The sequence below is a fragment of the Callithrix jacchus genome, chromosome 16 (assembly GCF_049354715.1).
Source record: "Callithrix jacchus isolate 240 chromosome 16, calJac240_pri, whole genome shotgun sequence".
Classification (NCBI taxonomy): Eukaryota; Metazoa; Chordata; class Mammalia; order Primates; family Cebidae; genus Callithrix; species Callithrix jacchus.
Window position 1 is genome coordinate 78,638,841 of NC_133517.1, and position 16,814 is coordinate 78,655,654.

Consider the following 16,814-nt stretch of genomic DNA (forward strand, 5'->3'; position numbering starts at 1 on the left):
TTGAGGTCTCCAACAGCCCTTGGAATAAAGCTTAGACATATCCCTATCTGTACAGGATGCTTCCTTAATGGCCTTTCCAGAACAATCCTCTCATGTCTTTAGGAGCTATCCATGCTCTGCCATAGTGACATTTCTGCCAATGTTTTATGCTGTCTCATGCCTTTGGAGCTTTGTTGTGATGCTGGATATTCTTGCCCATCCGTCTCATGAAACTGTGTGTTACACAAGTGTAGAGATCATGTCTTATTTGTTGTTGTAGCCATGGCACCTGGCATAGTGTTTGGCACATAGTAGAATGAGGCAAAAGACTGGTAACTTTTAAAATAAATCGACAATTTTAAAAGGAAGGAGTGTTTGTGAGCTGGATTCAGGTACCATAGTCATGACTGTGAAGCTATCCCTGACAGTCCTAAGAAAACACAATAGTCCTGAATGTTTGGGCCAATGGGAGAAGGCTAACGTGGCTGATGGCCACCAGAAAAAAAGAGGAAAAATAAATGCTGAAAAGCAAACTGTCTACTGCATAATTTTAGAGAGGGCTGGTCCTGATGTAAGGGGTGGCTCGAAAGGAAATCACTGCCCGACACAGGAGGAAAGAACACCAATTATTTTCCTCTTAAGTAGGGCCAGACCAACTCAAGAGAAAACCAGAGAGGATGGGCTATGCATTCCTGGAAGGAAGCTACGGGTGCTGGTGCCATCAGCCTGGTTGAAGAAAGAGACATGATCCAGGAGCCACCCAGCTGAAGGCTGGTACACCACAGACAGACATGCTTCTTGGAAAAGGCCTCTGGCAATTAGGAATTCAAGCTTAGCCTCAATTTCTCAGATGAAGCCTTCTAATTTTCCTTTTCCCTCCCATGTGCTTCTTCCAGGAAACCTGCCTTCTTCTCTGTGGTAGTTGTGAAAGATCAAATGTGCCTTTTACCGAAAAGGCAGGACTTTTCTCTCCTCCCAACTCTTTTGTGCGTACCCACATGGGATGGCTCATCCAGGGACATTCCTAGGACCTGACATGGGACCACATCCCCGTTATGCCTATGAGTGTTTGTGTGGAATGAGAGTACATGAAGTCAAGGTGGAAGACCGGACACGCTGGTCTAGGACAGCAAATGATTATAGAATAATGTGATCATGAAATCCACCACTTTGAATAGAATTGTCTGTGATATATTTTGAGCCCAGAAAATTTTTGCATGCTTTCATGCCATTTCTTCTAGATTTTACTCATGCTAACTAACTTTAACTCAAACTTTACCAGGAGAATAAGGCAAAATCAGAAAGAAAAAAAAAACAAAACAAAACATGGTCTACTCAATTAATTGCAAATTAAAAAATAATCATTGAAATGGGAGAAAGAGATCTGACTCCACTTTGGTACCCAATCTCTTCTCCTAATGTTCCAATAAAATTTCCAGACTTATCCAGGCATTCTCCACCCACTTCGCATAGACACACAGGGTATCTTTCTAGTGGGTTTCTTACACATGCCTACCTCCTCCATTCTACCCAGTTGTACCAGCACTTATAACCATTACAGCATAGAATCATTCCTCTTCCACTTCTGTCTCCCCCATCATCTACCTTCCTTCTGGAAGGTGGGGATTTGTCTCCATCATTTCAACTTATCATCATTAGGTCACTCTTCCCTTCTAAACACCACTTTCTGTGCCTTACTGCTAGACTGCCACCATGGCCAGGAATCACTCAGCACATAAAAAGTATGAATAAGTTTTAGTTGATTGTCTAATTTGGCTAATTTCAGATATTGAATACAAAACTTGGGATGTGGCAATACATGTTGAAACCGTGTACTGTACAAGTATAGAGACCATGTCTTATTTCTTGTTTCAGCCATGGTACCTGACATAGTGCTTGGCACATGATAGATGTAGGCAAAAGACATGACTTTTAAAGCAAATTGACAATTTTAAAAGTACAGAGTGTTTGTGGACTGGATACAGAGATTATACTCGTGACTGTGAAGATACCCCTAACAGTCCTAGGAAAACATTATGGCCCTAAATGAATATAAAATATGTCCAAAGTTTTGTGTTCAAGTACACTGCTGCTTCTTTCTGAAACCTTCATTTTCTCACATTAAGTTAAACACTGCATGCAGATGGAAGGATTCTGTCAACCCATGAGAGGGCTACAAAAGTATAGAAGTTGTCAACCCTGAACATATTTTTGAGCTTGGGGTAGCAGTGACAATGTGGTCTAAGTCGTTCCTCACTCAGGATGCTCACAGAAAAACATTCACAAAGCTCAATCAGTAGCCCCAATGAGGCTAGAAAATCAGGGTAATTCTGGAAATAGACAGACTGCAGGGTCAATACAGAACAGCCATTGGCGGATGATGTGCTGTGTTTTATAAATCATGGTTCCTGGCCCACAGAATAACTCGATTTCTTGGCCTAACCCACAGTATTTTTAGCCATTGCGCTGACAAGTTCCATGTCTGAATAATATTCTGCTTTTGTTTGCTCAATTCTTGGTCTTCCTTCCTTCCTGCTGTGAAATGTTGTGTCTACAGTGTCTTGCTAAATCATTAATATATTAACTTGTGTTTTTTTCTGTGAACATGCTCGAAACCTGTTTTGTCCCCATCTAAGGGAAAAATATAACTTTATAAAAGTAAAAAGAAAATTGTGTCTCTTATACGAATAGATATATTTCACTGTATTTTCTACCTCATTTTGAGCCCTTCCTGGTTATCAGGCATCATTAAGCAATCATTACATATCATCACATTTAACATTCACCACATTTGCAGTTTCGATACTTGTTATCACCTTCAGTTCAATTTATGAGGAAATGGGCACAGAGAAACTTCTGCAATGTCATTTGCTATTATATTGTAAAGCCAGATTTTGAGCCTAGGTCAGTTCAAACTTTTAACTCTTTGCTATTAATTTTCTGTAACTTTGAAGTCTGGATCTTTATTTCCCATTGCTCCCTCCAATTCTGGCCATGTTCATCAGTTTCAAAAGAATTCTTGTTTAATGAAATTTTATGTCATATAAGATCACAGAAATCATAATGATATAACTAAGACTGAAAGAATTTAAATGACTTTAAACCATCTCAAATCAAAACTAAGTTTTTCCTCTCCTTCTGTTGTTCTTTTATCCTTCTTACAACACTGTGGCCCTTATGTTTTTCCTGTTTTTTTTTTTTTTAAGAGACAGAGTCTTCCTCCGTTGCCCAGGCTGGAGTGTGTAGCAAACTCCAAAGCTCAGGCAATCCTCAGACTCCTGAGTAGCTGTGGCTATAGGCAAGCATTAACACATCTGGCTAATTTTTTTTAATTAAATTTAATTTTTTGTAGAAATAGGGTCTTACTATGTTGCCCATGCTAGTCTCTTGGTCTCACGCAATCCACCCGCCTCAGCCTCTTGAAGTGCTGGAATTACAGGTGAGAGCCACTGTACCCAGCCTAATTTTTCCTATAAATTTTTGATGAGCAGTATTTATTTTCCTACACAGAAACAGCCCTATTTTGACAAGAAGAATAAAACCTCTCAGAGGCAGAGATCCAAATACAATTGACCCTTGAACAATACAGCAGGTTAGAGATGTCAACCCCTTGTACAGTTGAAAATCTATATATAACTTTTGACTCCCCAAAAACTTAGCTAATAATAGCCTAGTGTTGACTGGAAGCCTTGATGATGACATAAACCATTTGACTAACACATATTTTTATGTTATATGTATCACATACTGCATATCATTCGAAGCTGTAATGCATACACCAGATAAATAAAACTTTTCGATGCTTAAGACTTCTTGGTTAGGAAGGATGAGTGTGTAAACGCAAGATGTGAATTTATACTTTCTCGCTTTGTAAGTTGCCCATAGGAATTCACTTGGTTAGTGGATGAGACTAAATACAAGCAAGCCAATGCTAGGCAAGCTTCAAACTGGGCCTCTTTGTTTGGGTGGCCTCCCACGCCCCTTTAGCTTTCTCCTGTCTCCTGGAAGTCATCATCTTCCCTGCTCATCTATCACCTGTCCATAGCTCTCACTGATTTAGCTGCCCAAGCACAAACAGTACCAACTTCCCTTTTTTTCTACCCCTGTTAACTTCTCTCTTCTTCCTTTCCATGAATTCTCACTCCCTAAGCTAGATAATCTTATTTAAGGTTTTGGGGTTTTGAGATCTCTATTATTCTCCATTCTTCCCCTGTCCTTTGCTGAGCACTCTCATGACTTTCCAGTACCTTCTTCAGTCCATCCCCTAGAGAAGAATTCCACCAGAACAGAGCCTTGCTATAAACTGGGAACTTTACCAGTTCCCCTTTTCCATGACTACCACCCTATCAACATTTAAACTATCTGAATACCCCTCCTTCAAGTCTTGTCCTTTTGGGGGATTAATGAGCACTAAAATTACTAAACTAATCCTTGCAAATATGTGAGCTTCCTAATATGTCACCCCATAGTAATCAAATGCAAAAGCACATGTGTATAGAAGACCCTCTCTAGGAGTGATTACTTTTAAAGACAGCAAGATAAGTTCCTCAGGTCCTATAATAGAGACCAATCATTGCTGGCTTCCTTGACCTCCAAAGTTTATTTTATTTATTTATTTATTTTTTAATTTTTATTGCATTTTAGGTTTTGGGGTACATGTGCAGAACATGCAAGACAGTTGCATAGGTAAACACATGGCAGTGTGTTTTGCTTCCTTTCTCCCCTTCACCCACATTTGGCACTTCTCCCCAGGCTATCCCTCCCCAGCTACCCCTCCCACTAGCCCTCCACTTTTCCCCACAATAGACCCCAGTGTTTAGTACTCCCCTCCCTGTGTCTATGTGTTCTCATTTTTCATCACCTGCCTATGAGTGAGAATAGGCGGTATTTCATTTTCTGTTCTTGTGTCAGTTTGCTGAGAATGATGTTCTCCAGATTCATCCATGTCCCTACAAACAACACAAACTCATCATTTCTGATTGCTGCATAATATTCCATGGTGTATATGTGCCACATTTTCCCAATCCAGTCTATCATCAATGGGCATTTGGGTTGATTCCAGGTCTTTGCTATTGTAAACAGTGCTGCAATGAACATTCGTGTGCATGTGTCCTTATAGTAGAATGATTTATAGTCCTTTGGATATATACCCAGTAATGGGATTGCTGGGTCAAATGGAATTTCTATTTCTAAGGCCTTGAGGAATCGCCACACTGTCTTCCACAATGGTTGAACTAATTTACACTCCCACCAACAGTGTAAAAGTGTTCCTTTTTCTTCACATCCTCTCCAGCATCTGTTGTCTCCAGATTTTTTAATGATCACCATTCTAACTGGCGTGAGATGGTATCTCAATGTGGCTTTGCTTTGCATCTCTCTGATGACCAGTGACGATGAGCATTTTTTCATATGATTGTTGGCCTCATATATGTCTTCTTTCGTAAAGTGTCTGTTCATATCCTTTGCCCACTTTTGAATGGGCTTGTTTGTTTTTTTCCTGTAAATCTGTTTGAGTTCTTTGTAAATTCTGGATATCAGCCCTTTGTCAGATGGGTAAACTGCAAAAATTTTTTCCCATTCTGTTGGTTGCCGATTCACTCTAGTGACTGTTTCTTTTGCCGTGCAGAAGCTGTGGAGTTTCATTAGGTCCCATTTGTCTATTTTGGCTTTTGTTGCCAATGCTTTTGGTGTTTTGGTCATGAAGTCCTTGCCTACTCCTATGTCCTGGTTGGTTTTGCCTAGATTTCCTTCTAGGGTTTTTATGGTGCCAGGTCTTATGTTTAAGTCTTTAATCCATCTGAAGTTAATTTTAGTGTCAGGTGTCAGGAAGGGGTCCAGTTTCTGCTTTCTGCACATGGCTAGCCAGTTTTCCCAACACCATTTGTTAAACAGGGAATCCTTTCCCCATTGCTTGTTTTTGTCAGGTTTATCAAAGATTGTATGATTGTAGATATGTTGTGTTGCCTCCGATGCCTCTGTTTTGTTCCATTGGTCTATGTCTCTGTTTCGGTACCAGTACCATGCTGTTTTAATTACTGTAGCCTTGTAGTATACTTTGAAATCCGGTAGTGTGATGCCCCCCGCTGAGTTCTTTTTGCTTAGAATTGACTTGGCTATGCGGGCTCTCTTTTGGTTCCATATGAAGTTCATGGTGGTTTTTTCCAGTTCTGTGAAGAAAGTCAATGGTAGCTTGATGGGGATACCGTTGATTCTGTAAATTACTTTGGGCAGTATAGCCATTTTCACGATATTAATTCTTCCTAACCATGAACATGGAATGTTTCTCCATCTGTTTGTGTCCTCTCTTATTTCGTTGAGCAGTGGTTTGTAGTTCTCCTTGAAGAGGTCCCTTACGTTCCTTGTGAGTTGTATTCCAAGGTATTTTATTCTTTTTGTAGCAATTGTGAATGGCAGTTCGTTCTTGATTTGGCTTTCTTTAAGTCTGTTATTGGTGTAGACGAATGCTTGTGATTTTTGCACATTGATTTTATATCCTGAGACTTTGCTGAAGTTGCTTATCAGTTTCAGGAGTTTTTGGGCTGAGGCAATGGGGTCTTCTAGGTATACTATCATGTCGTCTGCAAATAGAGACAATTTGGCTTCCACCTTTCCTATTTGAATACCCTTTATTTCTTTTTCTTGCCTGATTGCTCTGGCTAGAACTTCCAGTACTATATTGAATAGGAGTGGTGAAAGAGGGCATCCTTGTCTAGTGCCGGATTTCAAAGGGAATGCTTCCAGTTTTTGCCCATTCAGTATGATATTGGCTGTTGGTTTGTCATAAATAGCTTTTATTACTTTGAGATATGTTCCATCGATACCGAGTTTATTGAGGGTTCTTAGCATAAAGGGCTGTTGAATTTTGTCGAATGCCTTCTCTGCATCAATTGAGATAATCATGTGGTTTTTGTTTTTGGTTCTGTTTATGTGGTGAATTACGTTGATAGACTTGCGTATGTTGAACCAGCCTTGCATCCCTGGGATGATTCCTAATTGATCATGATGGATAAGTTTTTTGATTTGCTGTTGCAATTGGTTTGCCAATATTTTATTGAAGATTTTTGCGTCTAGGTTCATCATGGATATTGGCCTGAAGTTTTCTTTTCTTGTTGGGTCTCTGCCGGGTTTTGGTATCAGGATGATATTGGTCTCATAAAATGATTTGGGAAGGATTCCCTCTTTTTGGATTATTTCGAATAGTTTCAGAAGGAATGCTACCAGCTCCTCTTTGTGTGTCTGGTAGAATTCGGCTGTGAACCCATCTGGACCTGGGCTTTTTTGTGTGGTAGGCTCTTAATTGCTGCCTCAACTTCTGCCCTTGTTATTGGTCTATTTATAGTTTCAGCTTCCTCCTGGCTTAGGTTTGGGAGGACACAGGAGTCCAGGAATTTATCCACTTCTTCCAGGTTTACTAGTTTATTTGCATAGAGTTGTTTATAATATTCTCTGATGATGGTTTGACTTTCTGTGGAATCTGTGGTGATTTCCCCTTTATCATTTTTTATTGCATCTACTTGGTTGTTCTCTCTTTTCATTTTAATCAATCTGGCTAGTGGTCTGTCTATTTTGTTGATCTTTTCAGAAAACCAGCTCTTGGATTTATTGATATTTTGAAGGGTTTTTCGTGTCTCAATCTCCTTCAGTTCAGCTCTGATCTTAGTTATTTCTTGTCTTCTGCTGGGTTTTGAGTTTTTTTGATCTTGCTCCTCTAGCTCTTTCAATTTTGACAATAGGGTGTCAATTTTGTATCTCTCCATTCTCTTTATATGGGCACTTATTTCTATCTCTAGAGACTGCTTTAAATGTGTCCCAGAGATTCTGCATGTTGTGTCTTGGTTCTTATTGGTTTAGAAGAACTTCTTTATTTATGCCTTCATTTCATTGTTTATCCAGTCAACATTCAAAAGCCAGTTGTTCAGTTTCCATGAAGCTGTGCGGTTCTGGGTTGGTTTCTGAATTCTGAGTTCTAACTTGATTGCACTATGGTCTGAGAGGCTGTTTGTTATGATTTCAGTTGTTTTGCATTTGCTGAGGAGTGCTTTACTTCCAATTATGTGGTCAATTTTAGAGTAGGTGTGATGTGATGCTGAGAAGAATGTGTATTCTGTGGATTTGGGGTGGAGAGTTCTGTAAATGTCTATCAGGTTTGCTTGCTCCAGGTCTGAGTTCAAGCCCTGGATATCCTTGTTAATTTTCTGTCTGGTTGATCTGTCTAATATTGACAGTGGAGTGTTAAAGTCTCCCACTATTATTATGTGAGAGTCTAAGTCTCTTTGTAAGTCATTAAGAACTTGCCTTATGTATCTGGGTGCTCCTGCATTGGGTCCATATATGTTTAGGATCGTTAGCTCTTCTTGTTGTATCGATCCTTTTACCATTATGTAATGGCCTTCTTTGTCTCTTTTGATCTTTGTTGCTTTAAAGTCTATTTTATTAGAGACAAGAATTGCAACTCCTGCTTTTTTTTTGCTCTCCATTTGCTTGGTCAATCTTCCTCCATCCCTTTATTTTGAGCCTTTGTGTATCCTTGCATGTGAGATGGGTTTCCTGAATACAGCACACGGATGGGTTTTGGCTTTTTATCCAATTTGCCAGTCTGTGTCTTTTGATTGGTGCATTTAGTCCATTTACATTTAGGGTTAATATTGTTATGTGTGAATTTGATACTGCCATTTTGATGCTAGCTGGCTGTTTTGCCCGTTAGTTGTAGATTCTTCATTATGTTGATGCTCTTTAGCATTTAGTGTGATTTTGGAATGGCTGGTACTGGTTGTTCCTTTCTATGCGTAGTGCCTCTTTCAGGAGCTCTTGTAAAGCAGGCCTGGTGATGACAAAATCTCTGAGTACTTGCTTGTTCGCAAAGGATTTTATTTTTCCTTCACTTATGAAGCTCAGTTTGGCTGAATATGAAATTCTGGTTTAAAATTTCTTTTCTTAAGGAGGTTAAATATTGCCCCCCACTCTCTTCTGGCTTGTAGGGTTTCTGCTGAGAGATCTGCTGTGAGTCTGATGGGCTTCCCTTTGTGGGTGACGCAACCTTTCTCTCTGGCTGCCTTTAGTATTTTCTTTTTTATTTCAACCTTGTTGAATCTGACGATTATGTGCCTTGGGGTTGCTCTTATTGTGGAATATGTTTGTGGTGTTCTCTGTATTTCCTGCATTTGAGTGTTGGCCTGTCTTGCTAGGTGGGGGAAATTTTCCTGGATAATGTCCTGAAGAGTATTTTCCAGCTTGGATCCATTCTCTTCATCACATTCTGGTACACCTATCAAATGTAGGTTAGGTCTCTTCACATAGTCCCACATTTCTTGGAGACTTTGTTCATTCCTTTTTGTGCTTTTTTCTCTGATCTTGGTTTCTTGTTTTATTTCATTGAGTTGATCTTCAACTTCTGATATTCTTTCTTCTGCTTGGTCAATTCGGCTGTTGAAACTTGTGCATGCTTCGTGAAGTTCTCGTATTGTGTTTTTCAGCTCCTTTAATTCATTCATATTCCTCTCTAAGGTATCCATTCTTGTTATCATCTCTTCTAATCTTTTTTCAAATCTTTTTTCAAATCTTTTTTCAAGGTTCTTAGTTTCTTTGCATTGATTTAAAACATGTTCTTTTAGCTCACAAAAGTTTCTCATTATCCACCTTCTGAAGTCTAAGTCCATCATTTCGTCACAGTCATTCTCCGTCCAGTTTTGTTCCCTTGCTGTTGAGGAGTTTTGGTCCTTTCTAGGAGGCGAGGTGTTCTGGTTTTGGGTGTTTTCCTCCTTTTTGTGCTGGTTTCTTCCCATCTTTGTGGATTTATCCACCTGTCGTCTGTGTAGTTGCTGACTTTTTAATTGGGTCTCTGAGTGGACGCCCAGATTGTTGATGATGAAGTATTTCTGTTACTTGGTTTTCCTTCTACCAGCCTAGCCCCTCCACTGTACAATTGCTGAGGTCCACTCTAGGCCCTACTTGTCTGGTGTGCACCTATAGCAGCTGCGGAACAGTGAGGGATGCTACCAGTTTCTTTTTCTGCTATCTTTGTCCCAGCATGATGCCTGCCAAATGTCATTCTTCTGGATAAAGAGGGGTCAGGGAACTGCTTGAGGAGACAGTCTGTACTTTATAGGAGCTCAAGTGCTGAGCTGTGAGCTCTGTTGTTCATTCAGGGCTGTTAGGCTGCTACGTTTAATTCTGCTGCAACAGAACTCATTAAAAAACCCTTTTTTTCTCAGATGCTCTGTCTCTGGGGGGTTGGGGCTTTCTTTGTGAGTGTCCATTGTGCTGTCCTGCCCAGCTAGGAGGCAGTCCAGTCACTATTTGCCTGCCGAGGCTCCGCCCTGCTGGTGTGAGGTTTGCCCTGTTGCTGCAGGCTCTGCCCTTCTGCTGCGGTCTCCACCCAGCTGCCACGGGCTACACCCTGCGGTGGAGTCTCTCTGTTGTAGCGGGTTGCCTCAGCAATGGCAGGCTGCGTCAGCAATGGGCGTGTACCTCAGTAGGGGCGGATTGCCTCGGTAATGGCAGACGACCCTCCCCCATGGAGCTGCACCGTACTGGGTTCAGCTGTGCCCTAAGGGAACCTGTCCACCAGGAGCGTTTGGAATCTTCGTTTTGTTGTCCCACTGCGCTACCCCAAACGCTGTTTTTCTGGAATCTCCTGGGCTGGCTCACTGTCCAAGTCCCATTCAGTCTCAAGTTCAGCCCTCTCAAGTCTCAGATTGCCGGTTCAACAGGGCACCCAGACCAGTGCACTTTGTGCGGAGTGCTGTGTAGCGCCACTGCACTACAGCACCGGCCACCAGCCGCACCGGCTGCCGGCTGCACCAGCCAAAACCTCTGCCTGGCATCCCACGTCTCTTTTATACCTGGAAATTTCCCTGTTCTTTGGGCAACAAAGATCCGTGTGGAAATGCGGCCCTGACTCACCCTCTCTGCGCATTCACCGAGAGCTTCAATCCTTGGTTGTTCTCACTGCACCATCTTGAGTCCCTCCCCAAAGTTAATTTTATTCCTCCAGCTCTTGATAAAGACCATTTCATTCCTTGATAATGACCATTTCATTGTGTCCCTTAAATTACATGTTTCAAATAGATGGCTTATAATTGCATTACATGTTAGTAAATGCTTTATTTTTCCTTTTATTTATACAGTTTATTTTTAATTTGAAAAGTAACGCAAGCTTGCTTTAATGACTAAGTATAAGAATATTGGAGAAAAGGTTAACAATCTCATTCTATCCCTTTTTACTCCATCAACTCTGAATAACTAATGATAACAATTTGGTATCTATTCTTCTAGCCCATTCTCTATGATCCAAAAAAATTATATCCTAAATAAGTATATATGCTCACACAAAGATATGAACATGTGTATATAAAATATATTATTGTACTCAAACATGGGATCACTTTATACCTTTGAATCTTTTGCTTGCTTTTGTTCTTAATAACACACCATAGAGATCTCTCTGGTCATTATATTCTCTATTACCTGTAGTTCAGTCAAGTTTCTCTCTAATGAGAAATATTCAGGCTGTTTCTAGTTCTAGGGCCATTACAAATACCAATTCAGGAAATGTCACTGAGTATAGCTTGCATTTAATGGCTTTTTAAACTGTAGGATGCATTTCCCAAATTGGGATTGCCCAGGCCAAAGAAAATGTACATTTTCTGAAAAACACTGGTTAGAGAAATTTCCACTCTTATTTACAACATCTCAACTGTCCATATTCTTAGCATAATTATAATTTTTAAAATTATATACATATTATTTCTTGCAAGCATACAAACGGCGTATATGTTTGTATGTATGGGGGCTTGTGTCTACTGCAGTGAGACCCTTAAAACTAGGAACCTGAGGTGGAAGGAATGAAAACAATTACTTGAGGGCCATGTTTAAAGATGTATACTAACATTTTTTTATGTGTTAAAGCTGGTTGAAAATATTGCCAATGACCTTTCTGGGAACATAAAGATAGAGGTAGACATTTTAGAAAACATGAAAGCAGCCTTGGGTATAGAAAGAGGGAGAATGTTATTACCAGAAAATTGCTGAACAAGCAAATTGCTCTAATTTGATGTCTGTATGTAAATAATTTGGCCAGTTTCTTTATTTTTCCTACCCTGTCAATCTGTGTAGCCACTTGTTCTCTGAAGTAGCAGAGAGTGCACATGGGAGGCAGTAGAGTGTATAGTTAATAACAATGATGGAAGTAGTAACAGAAGTTAATATTGTTTGAGTGCTTGCTATAAAACAGGTGCTTTTCTATGTGCTGAGTCCAATTCTCTTGATATAGCCATGCACTGCACCACCAACGTGCACAAACCTCCTATATTCCTAGAATGTCCAGTTGGTCTTAGCCACATACATACATTGATGGAATGCCCTGTTAGGAGTTATATTTGAATTTGCCTCCTACTGCCCACATCCTCATCTTTCTGCCCACATTCTCTTCTCACTTCCCTGCCTCATACCCACAGTACTCCATAGAAACTGTTAAGATGAAAGTCACCAGGTGTCTTCTATGTGGTAAAATCTAATAGCACTGTCTTCAGTTTTTACCCCTTTGACATTTGGCCACTGTAAGTCTTCATGAACATAGCTCTCACCTGTCTCGTCATGCATATTAACCCTCTTGCCTGGCTGTAAGTCTTCATGAACACAGCTCTCACGTGTCTCGTCATGCATATTGACTCTCTTGCCTGGCTTTCCTTCATTCCTCCTTTCTTATTCTCTATTATCCCCTAAAGGCTCATCTTCTCCAAGATAGTAAATTTGAATCTTTTTTTTATACTTTAAGTTCTGGGGCACATGTGCAGAGCATGCAGGTTTGTTACATAGGTATACACATGCCATGGTGGTTTGCTGCATTTATCACCCCATCATCTACATTAACTATTTCTCCTAATTCTATCCCTTCCCATCCCCCACCCCCTGCTATCCCTCCCTAGCTCCTCAGCCACCAGCAGGCTCCAGTATGTGATGTTCCCCTCCCTGTGTCTATGTGTTCTCATTGTTCAACACTTAGGAGTGAGAACATGTAGTGTTTGGTTTTCTGTGTCAGTTTGCTGAGAATGATGGTTTCCAGCTTTATCCATGTCCCTGTAAAGGAAATAAACTTACCCTTTTTTATGGCTGCATAGTATTCCATGGTATATGTGTGCCACATTTTCTTTAACCAATCTATCACTGATGGGCATTTGGGTTGGTCCCGAGTCTTTGCTATTGTGAACAGTGCCACAATAAACATATGTGTGCATGTGTCTTTATAATAGAATGACTAAATTTGAATTTTTACTCCTCTATGGAAATACAATTCATATTCATGAAATCAAATACAACATGTATGCTACCAATACCAAAGCTAAAACTCCAGACCTGAATCCCTTCTGACAACCACATCTTTATCTCCAACTACCTAGCAGAGGCACCAGATATACCAATCTATTATTAAAATAAAACTAACTTTATTTCCATGAAACAAGCATATTTTTCCTCCATACTCTCTGTATATCATGACTATCCAGCTACCACTCAACTTACAAATATAAAGACATCATCCTAAATATCTCCTTCTCTCTGAACTCCCAATAGTAGCAGTTATTTATTGGATTTTGATATGGGGCCATATTATTTTTATACTTTTATATACATATTGTTTTTATATATTTTTATACTTTTTTATTTTTATTCATTTCATTAAAAAGTGTCCCACAAAACAATGGCCATAATTCCCATTTTATAAGGGATAAAGCTGATGTTCAGAAATACTCAGTAACTTGACCCAAGTCAGACAGATAGTACAAGGCAGTGTGGGATTGAAACAAAATTCTGTCTGACCTAAAACTCCTTGTATTTTCAACTACACTGTGTGACTGCTCACCCAGTACTGATAGTGATTATAATAGCTAATGTGACTATGTTTGAAACACCAGATACTAAGAACATTTCACAAATTAATTCATTTAATGCACACAAAACTCTATGATTTAGGTACTACAATCCCATTATACAAAGAAAGAAACTGAGATTTGGATAATTTAAAACTTGCCTTGTATAAATGACCCAACTGGTAAGCTATAAAGTTGTAGTTCCAGGACTCAAAACGAAACTCTCTAAGCTTCTGTGATCTTCCTCCTCAAAAAGCACTTTAATCTGCCTCTCTGTCTTCATCACCACTGCTACACCCTGGTTCAAACGTTTATCATTTCCCTCTGCCTGTTGTCTCCTCCTGTATTCCCATTGAACCTATGGCACTTCATACACAGCTCCATCATTAGCACATATGACATGACTTCCTAACTCTTAACTTCTCAGGGACTTCATGGGAATGGGTATTTCATCGTATTCATCTCTTTCCATCCAGACATTGATACATTTTAGATAAAAGCACAGACAGGTGCATATTCTTCACAACCATCAGTATGGCTTATTTGTGAACAAATCTCTCAGGTTTCAACCCCAGCCACCATGTGCAGAGAGATAAACAGATTGAAAAGAAGGAAAAGCAAATCAGTACATTGACACACCACAGGCAATTTAGTAATTCTATTCCTTATTTGACTTTCTCTACTAGGTCATCAGCAAGACAATTTACAATGAAAACAAAGACAGTAAGTCCAATTGTTAAACTATTTTCTTTGTAGATATTTGTCTCACTTTGTTGCCAGGTTGGTCTTGAAATCCTGGTCCCAAGCAGTCCCTTTTGCCTTGGCTCCCCAAAGCATTGGGATTACAGGTGTAAGCACTGCACCCAGCCAAGTCAAATGGAACACAAGCTTATTTTGTATTCATTTGTGTGTATTTTTAAACCAATAAGGATTTTCAAGTGATTAAGAATATGGAAAGAATATATTTCTTTACTGTATGATCATACTGAAACTGACAACTTAGAACTCAATATAATGAAATTATCCCCATCTTTAAAACTTGAGCCAAAATATATCAGATAATATAAACAGAATCATGTTACATGGTTTTAATAGTGGTCCTTTTGCAGCGGGGGCAGATTTTCAGAGATGTCAACTTCCTGTAAGTTAGCAAAATGGTGCAATTTCAAATAACTTTTCAAATTTTATGAGAAATAGGCCAATATCTTCCCAAACATCCAAATTCATACCCACAAAATAATTGACTCTTCTGAAGAAGACATTTTTCCCTCTCCACAGATATATCACTGAGCAGCCCTGGACATGGTAAGTCTAGAGACCCAAAGAGAAAAAAGAAACAAGCCCTGGTCTTCTTCCCAATATGCCAGGAAAGAAACAGCAGCAGGAATTTTAGAACACTGGAAAGAGGTAAGACCTTGGCCTATTTATAAATCTCTACTTACTCTTAAAGAAACACTTGGTTATATTCCTCTTGATATCTCAAACTGCTAATTTCTAAATATGGCCATTCAAAAAGAACACATCTAGTCATTATTCACTTTGTGTGGAAAAACATTTTTTACTCTACTTCAGATAAAGATGGAGTGCCTTATCTATGAACAAACCATTAAAGTTTTATTCATAGTCAATGTTGTTCTCTTTCAATGATAAAAAAGAAATAAAAAATTTGACATGCTATAAGATAAATCCAACTGTTCTTTCTTAAAATAGGTAAGACGCTTGGATCTTTATTATCTACATCTGAAATGAAAACTGACTTTTACTTTTAAGCTATCTTTCTCTAAGTTGCTGAAAACCTTTTAAATAGCATCTATTTCACTAAATTGGAACTTTTAAAAGCCAAAAAGATAGGCCAGGGATTGAAGTGGTTTCAATTCCATGGCTTACACTGATGTGCCAATAGCAAAATTCAGAATGGTCAGTGCTTCAGGGTTGAGCCCTATCCTTGAGGATCTGTGTCAATGGAATCTTTGGACTTCGGTTCACTGGTGGAGCTTAGCTATGCCTTGGATGCCAAAGGACTGGAATGCTGTGTAGCTATGTATTAAACAGTTGTTAAAAGTATTCTTTGTTTTAAAGATTTGCTATAAATTCAAATGTTAAAAAACCTTATGAAATACCTCAAATAGAAACACAATTATAAATGTGGAACTTGAAGAAGCTTTGTTCACCCACCCTCTGATGCCTCAACTCTACGAACCAGAGGTTTCCTCTCTATCCCTTTCTCTAATAATAATGATTGTGTTCTTTGACTGCCCATTGCCTGAAGGCTGCCCCTCAATATTCTGTCATCAACCAAGAGCTCTTCTATTTCTAGTCTTTCTGCTTCCCTGTCTTAGTCCATTTATGCTGCTAATACAAAAATATTATAAACCGGGTGGCTTAAACAACAGAAATTTATTTCTCATGATTCTGGAGCCTGGGAAGTTTAAGTTCAAGGCACCAGCAGATTCATTGTCTAGGTCATAAATGTTGCCTTCTTATGATGTCTTTGTATGGTGAAAAGGGTGAGGCAGTTCTCTGAGGCCTTTTTTTTTTATTAAGGGCACTGATCCTATTCATGAGGGCTCCATCCTCATAACCTTATTACCTCCCAAGGCCTCATTTCCTAATACTATCATCTTGGGAGTTCAGATTTTCAATATATGAATTTTCAGGTGACACAAACATTCAGGTCATAGTCCTCCCCAAGATACTGTTTTCATAACACAGCAAATTTCATGTTTCACAAAAGCAAATATAAAGAAATCTATCATTCCTCACCATACAATTAATGGCTCCTTATTACCTGCAAAATAAAATCCAAGTTCGTGAGCATCACTCTCCATGAAAAAATCAAAACCATATGTTTTAGTCTGTTCTCACACTGCTAATAAAGTCATACCAGAGACTGGATACTTTATAAAGGAAAGAGGTTTAATTGACTCACAATTCCACATGGCTGAGGAAGCCTCAGGAAACTTACAATGA

The 16,814-nt window shown here is 39.3% G+C and overlaps 2 protein-coding genes across 3 annotated transcripts in view; both read right to left on the reverse strand.

Annotated features, from left to right (window-relative positions):
• Positions 1-16,814, reverse strand: part of COLEC10 (collectin subfamily member 10) — a 513,203-nt gene that overhangs the window by 358,064 nt on the left and 138,325 nt on the right. The window lies entirely within an intron of this gene.
• The window catches only part of LOC144579771 (uncharacterized), a 156,594-nt gene that overhangs the window by 1,455 nt on the left and 138,325 nt on the right, over positions 1-16,814 (reverse strand). The gene's annotated exons all lie outside the window — the stretch shown is intronic.